The sequence below is a fragment of the Triticum dicoccoides genome, chromosome 7A (assembly GCF_002162155.2).
Source record: "Triticum dicoccoides isolate Atlit2015 ecotype Zavitan chromosome 7A, WEW_v2.0, whole genome shotgun sequence".
NCBI classification, from domain to species: domain Eukaryota; kingdom Viridiplantae; phylum Streptophyta; class Magnoliopsida; order Poales; family Poaceae; genus Triticum; species Triticum dicoccoides.
The window spans coordinates 384,406,757-384,420,855 of NC_041392.1; positions in this window are offsets into that span (position 1 = coordinate 384,406,757).

Here is a 14,099-nt window from a genome sequence, read left to right on the forward strand (position 1 = left end):
GCGAGGGTGAGCCCGGATCTCGGCCCCTTTCCTGCAGCCCCCTGCACCCTGCTCCTGAGGGGTAAGAGGCTGCAGCGTTGGGGCAGCCATCCGCTGCGGCGACCTGTACCTCCTATGACCCATGGTTAGAGTAAACATGCTCCTGAGGGATGAGTGATACCCGATAGTTGCTGCTGTCGGCGCGATTGTCGATGCTCTCTTGGGGTTCCTGAAAGAGCTCGGCTTTCGACGCCTCCTCGTCCCAATTGGGCCCGAGGAACGAGCCGTGACCTTCCAGCTCGCGCCCTTGATCCACCATGCGGGGTACATAGGCCTCCAGGGCGACCACCTTGTGGACCTCGCTGTAGCGCCTCATATGCCACGCAGTCTGGCTTGGGGCGTCGCCTTGTATGTGTTGACACGGTGGTCCGCCGAGGCCAAAGGCCGCGGCGCGCATCCCTTCGCTGGCCTGGGGAAGGGCCGGCGCGATCAGCCACCCGGTGCTGGCGGAGGTGTTGGCGCTGGACCGGCCCTGGGGCCCGCCTGAAATCGCGTGGGCGTGCATAATGTCGTCGTGCGACCTGCCCTAGATCTGGGGTGGTAGCTGGATGCAGAAAGGGGGCGCTCCTGAGGCAGCGGCGTCTAGGAGCTCGACCACTCGTTCCAACAACACGTCGCGGCCGCCTTCCAGCAAGCGGCACCGTAGTAGCTCTCTGGCCACCGTGAGCGCGGCCCTGGAGTTCGCCTGCTCCCGTCGGGTGTATGGCGACATGGCAGCGGCATGGTTCGAGGCCCTTGCTGCGGCCCGCACCTGCCGTGGCGTGAGGGAAAGCGGCGTCTGGCCGCGTCGCCCGCGTCCAACAGCGCCCTGCGGAGCGCGAGCTGCCTGAGGCGCAAGGTTGAGGTCACCCTGAGACGGCGACACGGTGTGGGCGGGCCACACCGCCCAGCGGTCAGCGTTGGCAGCCGGGTTGCTTGACATCTTGGTGGCGAAGCGGCGGAACGCGACGCGGAGGAAGAAGGACTCTGGCACAGCCCTACCTGGCACGCCAAGTGTCGAATTTCAGGATCCGGCAGACCCTTGAGGTTCAAACACTGGGGTGCGCGCGGAGATCTCTCCCCTACCGATCTACGTCTGATCCTCTCGTGCGAACTAAGATGAAAATGATGAACAACACAAGAGACACGAGGTTTATACTGGTTCGGGCCACCGTTGTGGTGTAATACCCTACTCCAGTGTGTGGTGTGGTGGATTGCCTCTGGGGCTGATGATGGACAGTACAAGGGAAGAACAGCCTCGCGAGGGGTGTTCTTGAGCTGGTGCGGTGTGTTCTACTTAGTCTCTACTGAATTTCCTCCTTCCTCTCTTTTTCCTCTTCCCTTCTTTCTCCTTTCTCTTCCCTCCTCTTCTCTTCTCCCCTTTTCTCTCGTGGAGGCTACCTCTATTTATAGAGGCCCTGGGCCTCTCCCCGAATAATTGAGCGGGAAGGGCGCCAACAATTGGCCATTTTGAAGGGGAACATCTAGTACAAGTTATCCTGACCAAAAGTGGTCTTCGGCTGCAAAAAGCACTGGTGATGACGCCGCCTTGGGCTTCACGGTGACATCCGTCCGGCCGTCCGGCTAGTCTTGGTCTCGTTGCACCGGAATGGTAACCTTTGCCTAATACCTTGGCCTGTGATTGCCCCCTTTGCACCAAAGGGGAAACAAGGACCCTGCGTAGGCCGGCGCCCGCCTGGCGCCCGCCTGGCCTTGATCGTCATGGCTTGCATCATGGGATCCTCGCGAGGTACCCTCGCATTGATCTCTCTGCCTCCTCACGAGCCTACCTGATGAGGCAGCTCTTGAGGAAGCTTCCTGTCGTCCGTCCCGCGAGGCTTGGCCCCTCGCGAGGGTCTTGAGCATGGGCTGATGAAGATGGGTCGCGCTGGGCCCCCACCTGAGCCACGCCGCAGGCCGCAGGCAGGCAAGTCTGGGGACCCCCGTTCCCAGAACGCCGACAATATGACCCAGGGAATCCTGTTTGGTTGTAAATTCAAGAAAATACGGCGACTATAGGCCTTATTCTCCTTGTTTTCGCCGTGTGGCATGCCGTAATGTACGTGGGCGACAAGCAATAACAAGAGGGCATTCCTGGCATTGATCAATACATATGTGGAAACAATATCTCCACCATGCAGGACACAAAATTTCGGGGCGACGCGCCAGAACGCGTCACGGGAAAATGAAGTTCTTTCAAGGACTGCCGCATAAAGGACCGGTGTTGACTAAAACTGTCATAACTTTTTCATTAGGAGTCTGTTTCGGATCCACAAGTACTCAAAATTCTCTCGAAGAGCGTAGAAATCTAGAAAATCCTACGCGCTAGCACCAAGAGTCTCGGAGGATCATCAAATTCGGCCCCTAAGCAGGACTTTTTGCCCCTGAAAGTCAATGAACATCGTTCGCCGCTGCTTTTCGCACAAGTTTCTGAACCCATTGGCACTCGTTTGGGAAAAAATCCAAGAGATTATGGTGAGTGTAAAGATTAGTCCGCCAGGTAAGGACAAATGTTGCATTCTGCACATGCTATAATCCTGTTTGTTTGTAAATTCAAGAAAATACGACGACTATAGGCATTATTCTCCGTGTTTTCGCCGTGTGGCATGCCATAATGTATGTGGGCGATAGCCAATAAGAAGAGGGCATTCCTGGCATCGATCAATACATATGTGGATACAATATCTCCACTATTGAACACAAAATTTCGGGGCGACACGCCAGAACGCGTCACGGGAAAATGAAGTTCTTTCAAGGACTGCCATATAAAGGACCGGTGTTCACTAAAACGGTCATAACTTTGTCATTCGGGGTCTGTTTTGGACCCACAAGTACTCAAAATACTCTCCACGAGCATGGGAATCTAGAAAATACTACCCGGTTGCCCCGGGAGTCCCGGAGGAGCATAAAATTCGGCACCTAAGCATGACTTTTTGCCGCTGAAAGTCAAAGAACATCGTTTGCCGCTACTTTTCACACGAGTTTCCAAACTTATTGGCACTCATTTGGAAGAAAATTTGAGAGATTATGTTGAGTGTAAATATTTGTCCGCCTGGTAAGGACAAACGTTGCATTCTGCACATGCTATATGATCCGGGGAATCTTGTTTGGTTGTAAATTCAAGAAAATACGGTGATTTTGATGTTGTAACGTACGTGGGCGATAGCCAATAACAAGAGGGCATTCCTGGCATCGATCAATACATATGTAGAACAATATCTCAAATATGGAGGATGCAAAATTTTGGGGCGACGCGCCAGAACGCGTCACGGGAAAATGAAGTTCTTTCAAGGACCGCCATATAAAGGACAGGTGTTCATTAAAACGATGATGACTTTGTCATTCAGAGTTCGTTTCGGACCCACAACTACTCAAAATGCTCCCCGCTTATGCTGGGAGTCTCGGAGGACCATTTTCCTCTGAAAGTCAAAGAACATCGTTCACCGCTAGTTTTCACACAAGTTTCTGAACCCATTCGCACTCGTTTGCAAGAAAATCTAAGAGATTATGGTAAGTGTAAACATTAGTCCACCTGGTAAGGACAAATGTTGCATTCTACACATGCTATATGATCAGAGGAATCATTGTTTGGTTGTAAATTCAAGAAAATACGGCGACCTTAAGCCATATTCTCCTTGTTTTCGCCGTGTGGCATGCCGTAACGTACGTGGGCGACAGCCAATAACAAGAGAGCACTCTTGGCATCGATCAATACATATGTGGAAACAATATCTCCACTATGGGGGACACATAATTTTGGGGCGGCGTGCCAGAATGCGTCACGGGAAAATGAAGTTCTTTCAAGGATTGCCATATAAAGGACCGGTGTTCGCTAAAACGGTCATAACTTTCACATTCAGAGTCCGTCTTGGACCCACAAGTACTCAAAATGATCGCGATGAGCGTGGGAATCTAGAAAATACTACCCGCTTGTAATAGGTGTCCCGGAGGAGCATCAAATTCGGCCCCTAAGAAATTTTTTCCCCTGGAAGTCAAAGAACATCATTCGCCGCTGCTTTCCACACAAGTTTCTGAACCCATTGGCACTCGTTTGGAAGAGAATCCGAGAGATTATGGTGAGTGTAAACATTAGTCCGCCTAGTAAGGACAACTTTGCATTCCGCACATGCTATATGATCCAGGGATTCCTGTTTGGTTGTAAATTCAAGAAAGTACGGCGACCTTAAGCCTTATTGTCCTTGTTTTGGCCGTGTGGCATGCCGTAACGTACGTGGGCGACAGCCAATAACAAGAGGGCATTCCTGGCATCGATCAATACATATGTGGAAACAATATCTCCACTATGCAGGACACGAATTTTCGGGGTGGCGCACCAGAACGCGTCACAGGAAAATGAATTTCTTTGAAAGACTGCCATATAAAGGACTGGTGTTCACTAAGACGTTCTTAATTTTTTCATTTGGAGTCTGCTTCGGACCCACAATTACTCAAAATGCTCGCGACGAGCATGGGAATCTATAAAATACTACCCGCTTGAACCAGGAGTCCCGGAGGATCGTCAAACTCAGCCCCTAAGCAGGACTTTTTCCCTTGAAAATCAAAGAACATCGTTCCCTGTTGCTTTTCTCACAAGTTTCTGAACCCATTGGCACTCGTTTGGTAGAAAATCTGAAAGATTATGTTGAGTGTAAACATTAGTCAGCCTGGTATGGTCAAACGTTGCATTCTGCACATGCTATATGAACCGGGGAATCCTTTTTGGTTGTAAATTCAAGAAAATACGACGACCTGCACTACAAAAAAAGACACATCCAAGAAATTTTGGGCCGAACGAAAAAAAATTCTGTCATACATATGACACTTCTATGACGATAATTGTGACAAAACCCAATATCATCATAGATGTGGTGGGCTCCTATTTCTATGACAAAAAATCATGATGGAAAATGGGCTTTTCGTCCTGGGCGGGCCGGAGACGCAGCTGCATGACATTCTTTGGGCCATCCATCACGGAAAAAACTGTGGTAGAAGCGAGGGGGAGGAAAATTTTGGGGAGTTCCCGGTTACGGTGGGAGCTCGGGGGCCGAGCGATGCGCGTTTCTCTTATACATGTACGCACGTGTGTGCGAGGCGTTGGCTCTAACTGAACCCGAGCGAGGCATTGGGCTCTAACTGAACCCGAGCGATTGCACTGCGGGCTACGCGTTACTGAACCCGAGCGATCGATCGATGGCTGTTAACTGAACCCGATCGTGCGATTCCTTCGCTACTGCTGCTGCCTGAAGCCGGTCGATGCTGCCTCTGGGATGAACAGTGAGCGTTGTGGGGGGGGTGGATGAGCAGTGAGCGGTGGCGTTGCCTCTAGATGAACAGGACCCCGTGGTGTGGTGGAGGGCTGGATGAATAGTAGACGATGGAGGGGTGCCCGTGGAGGGGTGGTTGAACAGGACCCCGTGGTGTGGAGGGCTGGATGAATAGTAGACGGTGGAGGGGTGCCCGTGGTGGTTGAACAGTAGCCGGTGGAGTAGCGCGCGGTGGAGGCTGGATGAACAGGAGCCCGTGGAAGCTGGAGGAGGTCGACGATAGCCCGTGGAGGCTGGAGGAGGTCGACGGTGGAGATGAATAGTATCCCGTGGAGTCCCGTTTTGCGGTACGCCACACCCCTCCCGATGAATAGGACCCCTGTTTCGATCGTAGCGCTCCAACACAAGTCCGTTTCGTCCGTTTTGGGGTACGCCACACCCCTCCTGATCAACAGGACCCCCGTTTCGACTGTAGGAGGTCTGTTTCCTCCGTTTTGCGGTACGCCAGACCCCTCCCGATCAACAGGACCCCGTTCCGAACGTAGGAGGTCCGTTTCCTCCGTTGTGCAGTACGCGAGGCCTTGTTTCCATTGCCTGTTTCGTCCAAGCCCTCCCGATGAACACGACCACGCATTCCGTTCCGACCCAGCCGGTTGGCTCCCACGCGTTCTGTTGCCTCCCGATGAACACGACGCATTCCGTTGCCTCCCCATGAACACGACACATTCTGTTGCCTCCCCATGAACAGGACGATGATGTTGTTTCTCCGTTCCGACCTAGCCATGTACACGAGCACTGACCGTATTTTCTTTCTTGCACCCTGGCCATTGTACGTAGGTGTACATGCTACGTGCGCGCCTCTACTACAACACGTACGCGCCTCTACTACGACACGTGCGCGCCTCTACATCCACCAGTATATATGTACGTACACGTTCGCGACCAGAATGACAAAGCTACGTACGCTTCGACCAGGTGGTTCCCGACTATCAGGCACTTCCTTGCCTGCGAAGATGTAGCTGGTGGGTCCCAGCAGTCAGCGGGGCGAATCATTTTTTTCGCCCGGACGCACTTCCTTGCGTGTGAAGATGTAGTTGGTGGGTCCCAGCAGTCAGGGGCAAATGTTTTTTTCACGAAATACGGTGGCCCATCCGGTGGGTCCCCGCTGTCAGGTGGAGGAATAATTATTTTGCACGTAATAAGGAGTCACTTCCTTTCTGTGGCCGTGGACCCAGCTGTCAGCCTCTCCATGTACAGTCCACGTCTGATGGAAGCTGTTCCTTAACCATGTTGACCACGCCGCGCAGAGAGCACCAGGGCGGTGGACGACGGCGAGGCCTAGGAAGGGGACGACGCGGAGCCAGGGAAGACGTGACAGTGGATGCCCACGCGTAGAGGAGTACGAGGGTTCACTGGTTCGCTGCGGTGTGAGGCTGCCGTACCGCAGAATAACAGGGGGTGTGGGTGAGTAGAGGGATGGCCTGGCCAGCGGTGGGAGTAGTAGGGGGCGGTGAGGCCTCCTCCGCATTGTAGCCGGCCACGGGAGGCACGAGCACGAGGCACGACCAGCACTGGTTTGGGCGGCTGGAGCAAGAAGACCAGAGGTTGAAGAAGCACTACGACCGTTGGATGGACATCGTACGGTCACTGGAGTTAGAATCGTGCATATTGACTAAGTTGACAAAGCCCTCCGTCCCCGTCAACTTAGTAGGCCCCCAAGTCAGCCTGCCACTATACTGGGTCCCAGCTAACAGGGGGAGTATTTCATTTTTTTGTGCGTAATAAGGAGGCACTTCCTTGTGTGCGAAGATATAGCTGGTGGGTCCGAGCTGTCAGTGACGGTAACGTTTTTTTCGTGAAATACAGAGGCCCTTTTGGTGGGTCCCTAATGTTAGGTGGAGGAATCATTATTTTGCGCGTAATAAGGAGGCATTTCCTTGCGTGCGGCCGTGGACCCAGCTGTCGGACTCTCCACGTACAGTCCACTTCAGATGCATGGCGGTCCTTGACCACGTTGACCAGGCCGCGCCGAGAGCACCAGGGCGGTGGACGACGACGAGGCCTAGGAAGGGAACGACACGGAGGCAGGGAAGACTCGGCAGTTGTTTCCCATGCGGAGGGGAGTACGACTGTACGAGGGTTTACTGGTTCGTCTGTCGTCGCCGGAGAATAACAGCAGGTGTTGGTGAGTAGAGGCATGGCTAGGCCAGCGATGGGAGTACGGTGGGGCGGTGAGGCCTGTGCGGCAGCAGAGCCGGCCGCGGGGAGGAGGGAGCAGGCAGTCCCGCCGGCGCTTGTTTGAGCGGCTGGAGCAGGAAGAGCAGAGATTGAAGAAGCACGACGGTCGTTGGATGGCCATCCAACAGTCACTGCTTGTGCATCAACCTTTTTTTAGGAAAGCCTCAAATCTGTGGAAAACAGCATACAACCCATCTGCCATTATTTCTAATAATTTACAGACCATTTGCTAATTCTTAAGGTTTTTTTGGAGCGCATATTCTTTTTGTTAGCATTACAGCCAGTATTGTGGCCACGGTTAAAAAGTTATACGAAATTTTGCATATTTTGGTGCGGTCCGAACTGTTTTTAATCCCGAAATTTTGACTCACATTCAAACTGATTTTAAAAATAAATGTATATGAATATAAAATCCAACAAATTCTCCACGCATAAAAATTAATGTAATTTAAAATCTTGAAATTAAAAAAAGATATTTGAAACTAATTGCCGGTTTGTTGTGTTTTGAAAATGTACAACCCATTTCTCATTACTGATAGGCCATTTTCTCGGCCAGCCGAATGAAGCTCTCCTCGTCTTGAAAGATTTGCAGCCCAACAGGCCTGACAAAGCAACTTACTTGGAAAATCACAAAAAAACTGGGCTATGGCCGTGGACCCAGCTGTCAGTCCATTTGGTAGGCTGGGTGAAACAATGATGTAGCATCTATGCAGCCCATTTAAATCCCATTTGCTTTTTTATCAAAATCCGCGGACTTGCTGGGCTCGATGAAAATATCATGTTGGGCTAGACGTAGAAATGTTATAAAAACATAAACACATGATTGCACATGAGTAAAATCTTTGCAAGCTTATGTACGCAATCACTAGGAGTTAACTTGCCAAGTTTTATATAAACAATTATTATTATTATTTTGTAAGAACTTTCAACTTAGGAAATAAAATATCATTTTAATTTGATGAGTTAATAGTATGTGGGGTATTATTATTTTTTAGGCTAGACGTGGGACAGTTGAGTTGGTTCTAGGGGAAAGTACTGGGAGAAAACTCAGTTTACATCGAAAAAGAAAGTGGGAGAAAATTCAGAGACCTGCTGGGTCCACCTGAGGAGGGGAATATGTTGGGAGGAAGGAGATTCAAGGCACGGCAGCTGAGTGAACTAGTTTTTTTTACGGACAAGTGAACTAGTTTACATACATAAGCAAATAGCCACTAAAACAAGCAATTAGGTTAATGGGTTCTTAAAAGAAATATTTTGGACAAAACAGATAATTACGACACATAGGCTAATGCATGAAACACTGAGATGATAAAGGTGCTTATAAACAGATAAAGTACAACATCTAGACCTTCCTGGCACGCTTGATCATGATGTTGCGGCTGTCCGTGTACTCATCGGTTACGGGAAACAGACACGCCCTCATGTCCAAGATCTACCTGTACATGTCATAGCATGCGTATGCGTCCTTGGCCGCGTAGGTTATGTAGGCTAGATTCAGAGGTACCTCACACGTGTTCAGGTCGTCTTCTTTCATGTTGGTGTATCAGGGGTCGATGATGGTCTCAGCGAGGTCAACCACGGAGTCCTTCTCCTGCCCATTGCTCATGATCTTGTATTGCTTCTGGATGTCGACAAGCTTGTTGCACCAGATGGCCGAATCATCGCGTTCTTCCTTCTCTCCATCGTAGCGAAGGTGCAGTCGCCGCTGCCGACGAAACGGGCCAATGCTCCAGAACCTGGTGCAGCCATAGGACTGAGGCGAGGTAGAGCTTCACCGAGTCCGTATCGTTGGTGTACATCACATTCAACTTGGTGCAGCCATAGGACTGAACGGCGAACTCAAAGGGGAACTCCTTGCTGAAGTCCATATCCAGCAGGCGACAACAATAATCTGAGTGTGTACATGCGACAACAGTTACTACCCCTCCCTCGTCCGCTGCACACCCTGCAGAAGATGCACCCTCGGCCACATGTCGGTTCACGAGCGGGTGTGTATTGGTATTGTAATAACAGGAGTTAGTGGTCACTTTACTTAAATTTAATTAGCTTTAATAGAAATTTATACTTAAAACAAGCAATGCATTCGCTCGTTCTATCAGTGCCACATGATCAACATGCACAACAATTAGAGTTATTATTCTCAGGACGCACACGATCAGCACATTTGTCGCACTTTCACAAAGATAATACTACCAAGTTTCCCAGCTTGCAAGATTCAGAACCAACAAATAAGATCCAAATAATAAGTACAACAAAGATGCCTACACATCTCATTGATTCCCAGCTTGCAAGATTCAGAACCAGCAAATAAGATCCAAATAATAAGTACAACAAAGATGCCTACACATCTTATTGATTCCCAGCTTGCAAGATTCAGAACCAACAAATAAGATTCAAATAATAAGTACAACAAAGATGCCTACACATCTCACTGATTCCCAGCTTGCAACATTCAGAACCAACCCATTAGAGCCTTTTGATAAAGTGAATATCGGGATTAAATCCATCTTGGCTAGCCATGTCATACAATCGAAGAACTTGGCGAATGCTCTTGACCGTCACAACATCTGTAGTTGAGTATTCCTGTTTGCACAGCACAAACAAGGAGACATGAGAGCATGATTTCGCTTTAATAGCGGGCTCCTTGAACTCAACCTCCAGCTCTACTTGGATGAGGTCTGCCTGGACTTCCATGATTCAATTCATGCGCCTTTTTCTGCAGTTCGCCTAAAATGAAGCAAAGATTGCATCATTCAGCTAGCAAGAAGTACTTGCTCTTGTGAGCTGGTAGGTTCTTCTTTAGTAGTTGCACTAAATTGAGGAACATTAAGGTTGGCTGTCTGGCTCATGTAAGGTGCAACTATAATTTTCTTATCCTTTTGTGCAGTTCCACTAAAATAAAGTGCCATTGTGGTGACAGTGATGGCTCCATCTTGCAAAGGCTAATAAAATGTTGCACGAGATTACCAGCAGAACTTGACAGAGATTTTGGAAACTCCAATCACAATTTTGTGCAGTTCCACCAAAATTGAGAGATGTTTCCCACGTGACATTTTAGTTGAACTGCACAAGACACTCATTCCAAAAAAAGTGTTTTGTGCAGTTCACCAAAAGGTCACAATAGCAACAAGGTGAAATGGATATCCCTATCTGCACAAAAAGATAGAAAGTAAACAGTTTTTGGTCAATAAGAATATACTAAACATATACAAAATGAAAAGAAGCATCTTAATTATGTTCATGGCAATCATGCAAGGATAGTAGATATTTTAAAACGTCAGCAATGCTTCATGTTAGCAGAAGCATTACGATCAACAATGAGATTCCTCAAATATGGGATTACTTTAATGGTGGCATTGCTTGTTTACCAGAAACATTAAATCAACAGCAGCTAAAGAGTTGGTTTAAGGGCATGGGACCGTGGGGACACCAGGACACTCAGCAGCGTAAATGAGCAACTTACTTATCATACTGGGGAAAATAGCAGGAGTGCCATTGTACTATGTGAGGGCAGCAAATCTAATCCTGGAGACCTTTTACTATGTGAGGGCAGCAAATCTAATCCTGGAGACCTTTTACTATGTGAGGGCAGCAAATCTAATCCTGAGACCTTTTACTCTGTGAGGGCAACAAATCTAATCCTCGAGACCTTTTACTATGTGATGGCAGCTGATACGTCTCCAACGTATCTACAATTTTTTATTGCTCCATGCTCTATTATCTACTATTTTGGATGTTTATGGGCTTTATTATACACTTTTATATCATTTTTTGGGACTAACCTATTAACCCAGAGCCCGGTGCCAGTTTCTGTTTTTACCTTGTTTTAGGGTTTCAAAGAAAAGGAAAACCAAACGGAGTCCAATTGACCTGAAACTTCACGGAACCCATTTTTGAAAGGAAAGAAGCCCAGAAGACTTGAAGTGCATGTAAGGGAAGCTTCGAGGAGGCCACAAGGTAGGGGGCGCACCCACCCCCCTAGGCGCGCCCTCCACCCTCGTGGGCCCCTCGTGGCCCCCCTGACGTACTTCTTCCGCCTATATATCTCCATATACCCTAAAAACATCCAGGAGCACAATAGATCGGGAGTTCCCCGCCAGAAGCCTCTGTAGCCACCGAAAGCCAATCTAGACCCGTTACGGCACCCTACCGGAGGGGGAATCCCTCTTCGGTGTCCATCTTCATCATCCCGGTGCTCTCCATGACGAGGAGGGAGTATTTCTCCCTTGGGGCTGAGGGTATGTACTAGTAGCTATGTGTTTGATCTCTCTCTCTCTCTCTCTCTCTCTCTCTCTCTCTCTCTCTCTCGTGTTTTTGAGGTGATATGATCTTGATGTATCGCGAACTTTGCTATTCTAGTTGGATCTTATGTTTCTCCTCCCCCTCTACTCTCTTGTAATGGATTGAGTTTCCCCTTTGAAGTTACCTTGTCGGATTGAGTCTTTAACGATTTGAGAACACTTGATGTATGTCTTGCCGTGCGTATCTGTGGTGACAATGGGATACCATGTGATTCACTTGATGTATGTTTTGGTGATGAACTTCCGGGTTCCGCCCATGAACCTATGCATAGGTGTTGGCACACGTTTTCGTCATGATTCTTCGGTAGAAACTTTGGGGCACTCTTTGAGGTCCTATGTGTTGGTTGAATAGATGAATCTGATATTGTGTGATGCATATCGTATAATCATACCCATGGATACTTGAGGTGACATTAGAGTATCTAGGTGACATTAGGGTTTTGGTTGATTTGTGTCTTAAGGTGTTATTCTAGTACGGACTCTATGGCTGTTTGTGACACTTATAGGAATAGCCCAACGATTGATTGGAAAGAATAACTTTGAGGTAGTTTTGTACCCTACCATAATCTCTTCGTTCGTTCTCCACTATTAGTGACTTTGGAGTGACTCTTTGTTGCATGTTGAGGGATAGTTATATGATCCAACTATGTCAGTATTGTTGAGGGAACTTGCACTAGCAAAAGTATGAACCCTAGGCCTTATTTCCACGCATTGCAATACCGTTTATGCTCACTTTTATCATTAGTTACCTTGCTGTTTTTATAATTTCAGATTACAAATACATATATCTACTATCCATATACCACTTGTATCACCCTCTCTTCGCCGAACTAGTGCACCTATACAATTTACCATTGTATTGGGTGTGTTGGGGACACAAGAGACTCTTTGTTATTTGATTGCTGGGTTGCTTGAGAGAGACCATCTTCATCCTACGCCTCCTACGGATTGATAAACCTTAGGTCATCCACTTGTGGAAACTTTTCTACTGTCCTACAAACCTCTGCACTTGGAGGCCCAACAACATCTACAAGAAGAAGGTTGTGTAGTAGACATCAAGCTCTTTTCTGGCGCCGTTGCCGGGGAGGTGAGTGCTTGAAGGTATATCTTTAGATCTTGCAATCGAGTCTTTTAGTTTCTTGTTTCATCACTAGTTTACTTTATAAAAGAAAACTACAAAAAAATATGGAATTAAGTTTGTCTCATACGCTTCACCTTTTTAATATATTTCGTGAGTATGATGGAAAGGATAATTGTGCTCAAGTGCTAGAAGAAGAAATCTATAAGATGTTTGGCAATAAATATTTGAATGATGAGCATGATTGGAATGTTGTTAGTATGAATTCCTTGAATATCTATGATGCTAATGATATGCAAAGCCACAAGCTTGGGGAAGCTATGTTTGATGAAGATGTTATTTTTTGTCCCCCAAGTTTTGATGAGAAAATTTATTATGATGAAAGCATGCCTCCTATCTATGATGATTATTGTGATGACACGTATTCTTTAAAGAATAATAATAACAATGAACCTTGTCATTTTGATCTTAATTTTCAATCGCATGATAGTTATTTTGTTGAGTTTACTCCCACTATTATTCACGAGAAGAATTTTGCTTATGTGGAGAATAGTAAATTTTCTATGCTTGTAGATCATGAAAAGAATGCTTTAGGTGCTGGTTATATTGTTTAATTCATTCATGATGCTACTGAAAATTATTATGAGGGAGGAATATATGCTTGTAGGAATTGAAATAATATCAAGTTTCCTCTCTATGTGCTTAAAGTTTTGAAGTTATGCATGTTTTCCTTTCCTATGCAAGTTGATTCTTGTTCCCATAAGTTGTTTGCTCACAAAATAACTATGCATAGGAAGTGGGTTAGACTTAAATTTTCTAGTCATATTCTTCATGATGCTCTCTTTATGTTACAATTCTTATCTTTTATGTGAGCATCATTGAAATCATTGTGCCTAGCTAGGGGCGTTAAACGATAGCGCTTGTTGGGAGGCAACCCAACTTTATTTTTCTTCCTTGCTTCTTGTTCCTGTTTAGTAATAAATAATTCATCTAGCCTCTGTTTAGATGTGGTTTTATGCTTTTAAATTAGTGTTTGTACCAAGTAGAACCTTTGGGAAGACTTTGGGAAAGTCTTGTTGATCTTGCTGTAAAAAACAGAAACTTTAGCGCTCACGAGAATTGCTGCCATATTTATTTGGAAAGTGATATTTAGTTAATTCTTTTTTCAGATGATTAATAGATAAATTCCTCAGGTCCAGA